General features: G+C 42.4%; 1 pseudogene; it reads left to right on the top strand.

Annotated features, from left to right (window-relative positions):
* The first annotated feature begins 3307 nt into the window (after positions 1 to 3307).
* On the top strand, positions 3308 to 4144 carry LOC105989493 (annotated as a pseudogene).
* The last annotated feature ends 5680 nt before the right edge of the window (positions 4145 to 9824 follow it).

Genomic DNA, 9824 nt, shown 5'->3' with positions numbered 1-9824 from the left:
CTGTCTAATGGGGAGAGAATGACCCCATTCTCCACCTTCCCTCACTACCCTGAGCTCCTAGAGAGGAAAACCTGACATATTAGCTGACCTCTGAAGCCCTTGTTCCTTCTACCACCTATACCCATTCATCACTCACTGAATCTAAGCAGGTTAGTTTGGTTGTTTTTTTTTAAAGCTAGTTTAGGTAATAGAATTTATTGAAAGATTTATGACCCACAATCTGCTTACGTTGTGAACTTCAAAGCACCTGTTCATATTGTTTCCTGTTCTCATATCACAGGACAAGACTGAGCTCCATGCTGTGGAATTGCTGAGTATAGAAATGATAGCCACTTGGGCTTTACCTAATATTTTCTTTCAAGCCCCGGTACAGGGACTTGAACTCATTGCCTGGGCACTGTCTCTGAGCTTCTTTTGCTCAAGGCTAGTGTTCTACTACTTGATCCATAGCTCTACTTCTGGCTATTTTGCTAAGCTACAAATAAGAGTCTCATAGACTTTCCTGCCCCAGATGGCTTCAAATCATGATCCTCAGATCTCAGTCTCCCAAGTAGTGAGGATTACAGGCATGACCCACCAGTGCCTGGCAATGTACCAAATATTTTCTAGAGCTCATTTCTATTAATACATTAACTGATATAAGTCAAAATACTGTGACAAAGGCATTATTTTAGTTCACAAAATTCAGATGAAGAAACTGGGGTACAGGAAGTTACCTGCCCAGAGTAGGTAACCAAGAGGCAAGCTGGAATTTCCATATCTTGACAGCACATTCAGAGTTTTGTTTCTCACTACAGAAATACGTCCATAAATAAGCAAAGCACCTTCCTCAGCCTTCTGCCTATGATTATTCAAGTTCCTCCAACTTCAGACCACAGTGCTCCGGAACAGCTTCTCATCTCTCACTGATGGCTGAATGAGAGCTGAGAGTAACAGTAAAGACTTGAGCCTTGCTCCAGCTTGCTCCTTGAGACCTGGGAAAGTCCCCTGACCCTGTTTCTTGGACTCTTGAAATGAAAGGGAGGAAATGCTGTGCCTCTGTGGTTCTTTTGATTTCTGGCTGTTTGACTGCATTCTGGAGGGATTCCCCAATCTCACACCAATTCCAATTGGGGAAGATTCTGTAACTAGTCTAAGGTGCAGATCCAAATCGAGCTGGGCTGACACAGGAAGCAGGCTTTATGGGCAACCATAGACTTACTGGGAAATACTCAAAGTGCTAGGCTCCAGCTCCCTGATCTCTGAACCTACACCTATCTCCATTACTGAGGGCCCAAGGCCTGATTCTAACCTGAGAGGTTTCTACAGTGACACATTCTAGCCACTACAGGGAAGGGCGTGAAGGGAGGCTAGCAAAGCCTGCTCTGTCTAGTAATTCCCTCCATCCTTCCACTCATTAAGACTGGAGCCACTGCTTCCAGCCCAGAGAAACCTAAATAGGATTATGCTTTCCAGTTCTCTGTAATTGATGTTGTGGCTTTGCTCAGTCTGTCCTAATGCTGTGCATTACATTTGTCCTCTGTTGAGTTAAACAGTTACACAAACATGCTCCCATTGGCTTCCCACAGAATTGACCAAGGTCCTTTATCTTAATTTCTCATTTGAGTCTGTGCCATTGCATGCAAATTCTTGACATTTCAAGGCAGTTTTTTCCTAAAAGTATATTTGGTGGAGGGCTGAGAAGGTGGCTCAGTGGTAGAGTGCTTGCCTTCCATGCCTGAGGCCCTGGGTTCGATTCCTCAGCACCACATAAGCAAAAAGAAAAAAAAGCCGGAAGTGGCGCTGTGGCTCAAGTGGTAGAGCGCTAGCCTTGAGCTGAGGGACAGTGCCCAGGCCCAGAGTTCAGGCCCCACAACCGGACCCCAAAAAAAAGTATATTTGGTGGAAAACATAGTGCTTACAATACTCAATATATTTCATAAGTGATTCCATCAGTTTACTAAGTAAATACTTGGAGGACGAGAAATATACCTAGAGATGACACTGCTACTAAGAAAAAGTGATGGCATTAATTGACACTAGAAGCACTTGGAAAGGGAGACAACATTGTGCCCTTTAGCTGAGAAAAGACAACTCACATGAGTCGAAAAGATTAAGATTTCCACCACTTCATGTTCAGTAGTAACGCGACTGTCTTTATTAACCAAATGTTGTGACTACACTAGAGTTTATTCATTTGTTTAAGCATCTAATCACATGTAATGCACCATATAAATTTCATGTCATTGAGAATTAAGAAAGATCTACAGGGGAAATTTAATTCTAAATGTCAAACTGAATGAAGCAAGTACTGTTTCTGTTCTTCATAGTCCTAAATGCAATTAAATTTAGTCTATGTCCCTAGTTAAATTGTAAGACTCAAACCAGCAGTTAGTCATATTTCTATCTTTCTTGCTTATAGATGGGCAAAAAAATGCCTAATGCCACCAATGGCACAGAGCAACATCCTAATAGACATTCATCTAAATGACATTTTCTTTCTCTGTATGCATGGGTGAAATAAAAATGATGTGACATTATTTCTTCTAGGCGGTTCCCTGGACTAGACTTTATAAGAAGCAAGAAGAACAGATTCCAGGCTCAGGAAATGACACCAAGGAATTCCAGGAATACCTTACTGCTCCTGAGTGTTTGATTGTAATACTTAAATCACTCTACCCCACACTAAAGAGTCCTTACTTTTGTTCCTACTTTTCACATCATATTTTCTTACCTGTCTCTCTCTGTCTTTTTTTTTCGTCAGTCATGGGGCCTGAGCTCTGGAGCTGGCCACTGTCCCTAAGCTCTTCAGCTCAAGGATAGAACTCTATCACTTGAGCCACAGCACCACTTCTGGCTTTTTCTCCTTATGTGGTACTGAGGAATCGAACCCAGGGCCTCATGCATGCAAGGCAAGCACTCTCCCACTAAGCCTCTCATTTTTGTAGCTTCCTTCTCCACTCTATCTTTCTCTTTAATTTTCATTTCTTTTCCTTGCCATCTAACAAAGCTTCTTCTATTTTCCCACCCACTTTCCTTCTACACTGACCAGTCCCCTCCTACATAATTATAGATGTTCAGGACTCTAGACATAAAGGGATGGTCAAAGCAAGACTTCGTCTTTAAGGATCTCATGGTTTCATGTCAGATCCAAATGTCCATTTTCTCCAATGTCTTCATTATGTTCTCCATGACCACTTAGGTTAAAAGACCAAGTCCCAGCTCCTTTTCCAATCCTAGACGTAATTCAAAAGTCAAAGAGAGAACCCTTTGCTTGATTCTCTTTGCCTCTACCTCCCTCTTTCCTGGACACCAGATCACCTGATCCATGAGGAGGGACAACATGACCTGGGTGAGTGAGTTTGTCTTAACAGGTATCTCCAGTGACAAGCAGACCTAGGCTGGACTCTTTGTCCTGTTTGGTACCACCTGCCTGCTGACTGTGCTAGGCAACGGGCTCATCGTGCTCCTGATCGGATTGGATTACCAACTCCACCTCTGCTGCACATCCAGGGGGGTCCCTCAGATGCTGGCACACCTCCTCCTGGAAAAGAAGACCATCTCCTTCACCCGATGTGGGACGCAGCTCTTCTTCTCTCTGGCCCTCGGAGGGACAGAGTTCCTGCTGCTGGCTGCCATGGCCTATGACCTCTATGTGGCTGTGTGTGACCCCTGCCTTACCTGGCAGTGATGAACCCCAGGCTCTGCATGGCACTCGCAAGTGTCTCTTGGAGTGTGGGTATGGCTAACTCCGCCGTGGAGACAGCAGTCACCATGCACCTTGGGCACCTGTGAGCACAACGTATTAAACCACGTGGCCTGTGAGACACTGGCGCTCGTCCAGCTGGCCTGTGTGGACATCACTCTCAACCAGGTGGTCATAGTGGTTTCCAGTGTAGCACTTCTATTGGTGCCCTGCTGCCTGGTCTCTCTGTCCTATGCTTACGTTGTGGTTGCCATCCTGAAAATCCGATCCACTCAGGGATGCCGCAAAGCCTTTGGGACTTGTGTGTCACACCTCACCGTGGTCTCCATGTCTTATGGGATGGCCCTTTTCACCTACATGCAGCCCCGCTCCCAAGCGTCAGCTGAGCGGGACAAGGTGGTAGTACTCTTCTATGCTGTGGTGACCCCCATGTTGAATCCACTCATTTATAGTCTGTGATGGCTGCCCTCAGCCGGCTGATGAGGAGCTCGGATGTGAAACATTAGCCTCGCTTAGCAAACAGGGAGCACTGGAGTTGAGATGCTCTCATGACATAGAGACAGACAAGCAGATAGAGACAGAGAGTCAGACAGACAGACAGAGTCTGCATACCACGGAGCAGGTGCAAGATCACTGCTGCACTGTGTTCTTTTGAAGTGATAGAGAAGTGAGATTTTCATCTCCTGATTTCACACTGAATGGCAACATCTTAAAATTAAATATACCCTACAGAAAGTTAAATGAATGATACTCATTGTTTTAAATGAAAAAAAGGGGAAAAAACTGATGTACAAGCATATTTGAAATAAAAAGGAAAATTGCTTCAGAAGTCAGGGTAGTGTATGAAGTGTATAGTAAGAGAGATTTCCTTGATACAAGGTGTACGTGTGTATCTACCATGTTTCTGTAGTTACTGAGAAAAGAAAAATAAATAAACCGTAAGCGACAAAACTGATGCTGCCCGTAGGGTCAAACAGGCCCCAAGTCAGAAGTAAAAAGGTCATATGAGTCACACAGGGTCTGACTCAATTCACCAGGGTGAGGAACTCACATGGAGATCTGGGCCAGAGTCAGAACTGGGGTCCCCACACCCCTGGTGACTAAGGCTGGGCTGTGTGTGAGACATGTGGGCTTCACTTCACTTGTTCCCCTTTCCAACATGCAGAGGAGGCAAACGGCAAGTCATAAAGTCACATACTCAGAACTTCAGCCGAATAGCTTTCTACTCACTCAATCAGATCCAAGGTTACCCTCCAGTCGCAGTTAAAGAGGCCTTTAGAATACATGCTGGACATGAAAACATTCAGGTGACCCCACGTGATCAAAGGTGAGGCAAGATGTTCACTAAGGAAAGAATCCTGTTTCCCACTGCATAACACACAGTGCCTGAATTCTAAACATCCCAGACCTTAGAGGAAGGCAGTGATGATTTTATCCTAACAAATACTTCAAAAAAAACTCTTTAAAAACAGAATCAAACATCTCTTACCTTCATATTGTATCTCTCTTGCTTGTCTTACCCACAAAAGCAAACAAACAAAAAAAGACAAATTGAGAATAATTCATACTTGCATCAATATGCCTAAATAACTAGAGCACTCATGTGAGATTCTCTGCTTATAGACTCTCATAGCTTTAAAATCCCTCTTAACAATGGCCTTCCTGGGTCCCAGAGGTGCTTTTTCCCTAGATTCTCTTCTTTTTTATTAGACTTTAGGAGCTTCTGGATGGATGTCTATCCCCTTATTTCCTCGATGACCCACTAGTTATTCAACCAGGCACATTGCAATTGTCATATGCAAAATTTTTTCTTTATTTTGTAACTGACTTCTAGTCTTAGTTCATTGTGTTCTGAAAGAAGACAAGGGGGTATTTTAAATTTCTTACATTTGTGAAGACTTGCTTATCTGTTTTGGAGAATGTTTCAAGGGTTGCTGAGAAGAATGTATGCTGCACAGCTGCTAGACTTTAAACCACAAACATGAAAAATATGTTGAATTTCCTATCATTTTGTTTGAGACTTTTTCTAATCTTCATTCACTAATAAACTAGTCTAGTGGGATTTATTCTTTTCTGCTTTTTCCTGGTTGCATTAATCATCTTCTGTGTAGGATTCCATTGTGTATCTTCTGCAGTACTCCTTCAGTATCAGAATTCGTTTAGGTATTATTATTATAAATGTCAATGGTATCCCTAAGTTATTAGAAGGACATTAACCTAGGTTAGTTCTTTCAGGAATTGAAATATATCATGAAGATCCTTGCTTGCATTTAGAACTTCTATTGACAATTCTGCTGTTAGTCTGTAAATTTGTCTTTTGTGTGTTTTGCTACTTCTCTCTTGCTACTGTCCTTTCTTTGCATTTAATGCTTTTACTATAATATGACTAGGGAGGTTTATTTTCTATTCTAGTCTGTTTAGTGTTACTAAAGCTTCCAGTAACTGAATAGCTTTCTTTTTTCTTTTTCTTTTCTTTTTTTTTTTTGTTGGTCATGGGGCTTGAACTCTGGACCTGGGCACTGTCCCTCAGCTCTTCAGCTCAAGGCTAGCACTCTACCACTTGAGACACAGTGCTACTTCTGGCTTTTTCTGCTTATGTGGTGCTGAGGAATCAAACCCAGGACCTCATGCATGCAAGGCAAGCACTCTCCCACTGAGCCACCTTCCCAGCCCCCTGAATAGCTTTCTCTTAATCAAAATTAGGGACATTTTTTTGCTTTTATTTCATGTAGTATATTTTCTATACTTTTAGGTAGTGTTTCTTCTTTTATGCACATGTCTCATTGGTTTAGTCTTTTTAAATTTTTCTTAGCATTTTTCTATGTTCTTATTTAATTGATCTAACTTTTTCTCTAACTTTTATCCCTTATATTCTTTTCAGTTGTTCCATTCTATTAGAAAAGTTTTCTGCCGAGTTTCTTTTCTCTACAATAATTTGGTTTGAATTAAGAACTTGATTCTTGTTTGGCTGTCCTGCTCAAGTGTTACTCTACCACTGAAACCACACCTCCAGCCATGATTTTTGCTGGTTCTTTTGGAGACAGAGTCTCGTGGGCTGTTCTGCCTAGGTTAGCTTTGAAACACAATCCATTAGGTCTCAGCCTCCTGAGTAGCTAGAAATGCAGATGTGAGTCACTAGTGCTCAGCTGTCAACTGACTTCTTTATTGGGTTATTTAATTTTACAATCCAGGATTTGTTTAATTTGGGGGTGGGAGGAATTTCTATGTCTTTACTGAATTTCTCTTTCACATTCTATATCGTCTTTCTTATTTCATTCAACTGTTTATCTGTAACCTTTTTGAATTCAAGTAGTGTATATATATCCTCTCTTTTTTTGGGGGGGGTCCAGTTGTGGGGCCTGAACTCTGGGCCTGGGCGCTATCCCTCAGCTCTTCAGCTCAAGGCTAGCACTCTACCACTTGAGCCACAATGCCACTTCCGGCTTTTTTCTTTTTGCTTATGTGGTGCTGAGGAATCGAACCCAGAGCCTCATGCATGCAAGGCAAGCGCTCTACCACTGAGCCACCTTCCCAGCCCCACATATATCCTCTCTTTAATTGTGTTGGTCAATCTTATTCTTTTGAAGTCATTTTTTTTGAAAATTCATCCACTTTACTATTATTCAAGTCTTTTACTGTGTAATTGTTGACTTTTGCTGGAGACAAGTTGTATTTTTATTGTTGTTTGTTTTGTTTGTTCTTGTTTCTACATCAGGAGTTACATGTCTGAGGCCAAGTCATATTTGCTAATTTAATTCTTTCAGTTGAAATAGTCTCCATGTTCAGGCAGGACAGTGTAGGAGCCAGGTTGAGGTACTGGGCCTGGGGCATGGCTAGTATCTAAACATTTATTCACCCTGTGGTCTAAGTGCTCAGCCCGATCAGCACTGCTCAGAGCAAGGTTTAACCAGCTTCCATTTCATATGGAGAAATCAGTTGTCCTCTTCTAAGCTGTTTTCACTATAGAAATGTCCTTTCTTTATGTAGTTGGAGCTGCTGTTGGCTGCAGGAAGCTTTATGACTTAGGAATTAGATACATCCCTACTGATTTATGTCTCTGGGGCAAGCTTGCATCCAAGGTGACCCCTCAAATGCATTAGTGTTGGGGTAATAGACAGAGCACTAAGTTCTTTTCTGGCTGAGGTGTACTGAGGCACCCATTCACCCTACCTGCTGCTCTCAATGCTCGGCAGCCCGCAGCTAGAAGTTTCCCTACCTTTGTGGAGGAGGAAAGTTTCTTGGTTCTGATGATCTTGATTTGCTCCTTAGCAGGGTTTTCAGGCCCTGACTGCCAGTTCACTTCCCTGTGAGGGAACAAGAATAGACTTCTGTTCTGACAGCTGGGTTTCAGGGCTCTGACCCACCTAGCAGTTAACACAAGCATCCAGGAGAAAGATTCTAAGAGCTGAATCTTCAGACAGCTACGGGCTCAGTGTGTTCTCTCTACCCTCGCTTCAGGTAACAGGGCTCACTTCAGGCCAGAGACTATGAGGCCTCCCATTGCCAGAGTGCTCTAGGCCGCTGAATCAGCTCCCTGAAGCTTAGATTTCCCTACAGGACCACATCAGACCCTCTTTCTCTCCTTGACCACTTGCTGTGGCCATCTTTCACATAGACTCTAGAGCAGGGTGTTCTAGGACCTCCCCCCAAATCATGAACGCTCCTTGTTTTGTGGCCCAAAGAGTAGCTCAGTCTCCAAACAATAGACACTCTCCCAAAAGGATGCTTGTAGTATTGCCTTCTGAGCTGAGGAGTGACACAGTACCTTTCTTCACTGACGCTAGCCTCCAATACTGGAGCAATCACTGTCTCACAAATCCCCTCGCTGGAGTTAAGTCTTGTAAGAGATGTGGGCTTATCTTTGTAACCGGAGTTGTTAGTCTGCCGCCAAGGCCATATGTTTTACCTTGTGATAATATGTCTAGCTTCCCACTCATCTCCCCATTCTGGGAAGCTGGAGACAAGCTTGGAATTGTTTGCCTCTTTCTTCCGTCCTCTCAGTCTTTCTGTGATTTTCTGCTATCTATTTCATGATGCTTGATCCTCTCCCTCTCTATCCCTTGACAATAAGACCTCTCCTGTCTCAATTGACTCATATTCCTTGTATAAAAATGTTTATAATAAACCATTTGGCACTTATAATAAACCTGTTAGCACTTCCTTTAGAATGAAATCTCAGCACAAGAGACTCTGGAGAAAAAAAACCTGGGAGCAGTTAAGAAAATACGATTATTTTTCTGAGGACTCTACTTTTACTTTCATGAAGTATAGCTCTTTGGCTTCTCCAATCACCTAGATTAGGTAAAAAGTTTTTAAGAAACTGCTTCTCATGATGATATTTTTTGTCAGTCAATTCACCAACTGTATTGTAAAAGTTGTCAAGACCAAAATAAAGTCACTTTTTCCCAACTAAATGGAGTTAGGACACCCCTGCATATAATTTCTTGATAACAAACCACAACCAATGTTCTCAGAAACACAATTTTGCAGTTAAGCCACTCCTAGCAGAACACTCAGAAACAGCCAGTCCTAAGTACAACCTTAAAGTAGTCTCAGTAAACCACAACCTTGCTGCCATTCACTCCTGTTAACACTGTCTCCTAGCAACCATCAGTACACACATTGACACCTGCCATGAGCCCCTGTAACCAAAGAACTTGTGTTTGGAAATAACCTGCATATAGTTATTGTTGCCTCTAAAAACTCCTTCTTGCTTCCTCTTTCCTGAATATGGTCATGGTCCTCTGTGGCCTTGTATACTCCAAGTGTGCAATCAACTGTCATTTTCTGTGGAAACGTTGCTCTGTGAGTTGTTGTTTTAGGTTGTCATAATACAGTGGTTTTGCTTAGAAACTAGAGTTGAGACAACCAAGGGGAAAACACTCTCTAGTTTTCAATTTGGTAGAAGTCAGAAAAGAGTAATAAAAGAGATAAGATCTGTAGAGATTTCTTTCCGGTTCTTTCTCTTGGCTTCAGTAAGAAAAGAGTCCAGGTGATAAATTCCATATTCTTACTGATGCTATGGGATGTACATTTCCCTTTCACACACCTAAAGCAAAGATTTCAACTACTTTGTTGAACTTGATGGTCAGTCTATTGACACTGAGAGGACTTTGCAACTGTTTTCTTGTATAACTTT

This window comes from Dipodomys ordii, unplaced genomic scaffold (genome assembly GCF_000151885.1).
Source record: "Dipodomys ordii isolate 6190 unplaced genomic scaffold, Dord_2.0 Scaffold56, whole genome shotgun sequence".
In the NCBI taxonomy this organism is placed as follows: domain Eukaryota; kingdom Metazoa; phylum Chordata; class Mammalia; order Rodentia; family Heteromyidae; genus Dipodomys; species Dipodomys ordii.
Note: the sequence above shows the minus strand (reverse complement) of the source record. Positions and strands in the feature narration are given on the sequence as shown.